The sequence below is a fragment of the Acipenser ruthenus genome, unplaced genomic scaffold (assembly GCF_902713425.1).
Source record: "Acipenser ruthenus unplaced genomic scaffold, fAciRut3.2 maternal haplotype, whole genome shotgun sequence".
In the NCBI taxonomy this organism is placed as follows: Eukaryota; Metazoa; Chordata; class Actinopteri; order Acipenseriformes; family Acipenseridae; genus Acipenser; species Acipenser ruthenus.
The window spans coordinates 1-567 of record NW_026707515.1 but is presented as its reverse complement, the minus strand read 5'-3'; the positions used below and the strand labels follow the sequence as shown (position 1 = coordinate 567).

The window sequence follows — 567 nt, the reverse complement described above, 5'->3', positions numbered from 1 at the left end:
TAATCAATCATCGAAAAAGCAGCAGTGCTTTGCAACTGTTTTTCAGTTGAAATAAATAACTACTTTGTTTTTGTGGATGGGGGTGTTTTGAAAAGATCAGTTAAATAGCTACGTATTTTGAAATAAAGATGTATTCATTATTATGAACGTTAACAGAAAGTATATTGTATTTACTTTTCCCACGTTTGCTTGCCTTGTACAAATCTGACAGAGTTTTAACAAAGGCATTTGACTTCGGTTCATTAGTTAGCCTATACTGCCATCTACAGCATTACTGCGGTAGTCGTTTATTTCTTTTAAATATTTTCACAACTAACCGTGCGAGCATGTAGTCGTGGCCGAGTGGTTAAGGCGATGGACTTGAAATCCATTGGGGTTTCCCCGCACAGGTTCGAATCCTGCCGACTACGTAAGCTTTGTTTTTAATTGTACGTGTTCATTGTTAATACATGTTTAAAGCTCAAGAAGTCTGAAATATTACTGGTTGTACTTCATATCGCTTCGGTTCATTTTGTTAAAGAATGTTCATTTTGGCACCATTACAAATGCTGTGGTTTCTTTAAAGAA

The 567-nt window shown here is 35.8% G+C and overlaps 1 non-coding gene across 1 annotated transcript; it reads left to right on the top strand.

Annotated features, from left to right (window-relative positions):
* The first annotated feature begins 328 nt into the window (after positions 1–328).
* On the top strand, positions 329–410 carry trnas-uga (transfer RNA serine (anticodon UGA)). The gene has a single exon. It is a non-coding gene; the product is annotated as a tRNA-Ser (tRNA).
* The last annotated feature ends 157 nt before the right edge of the window (positions 411–567 follow it).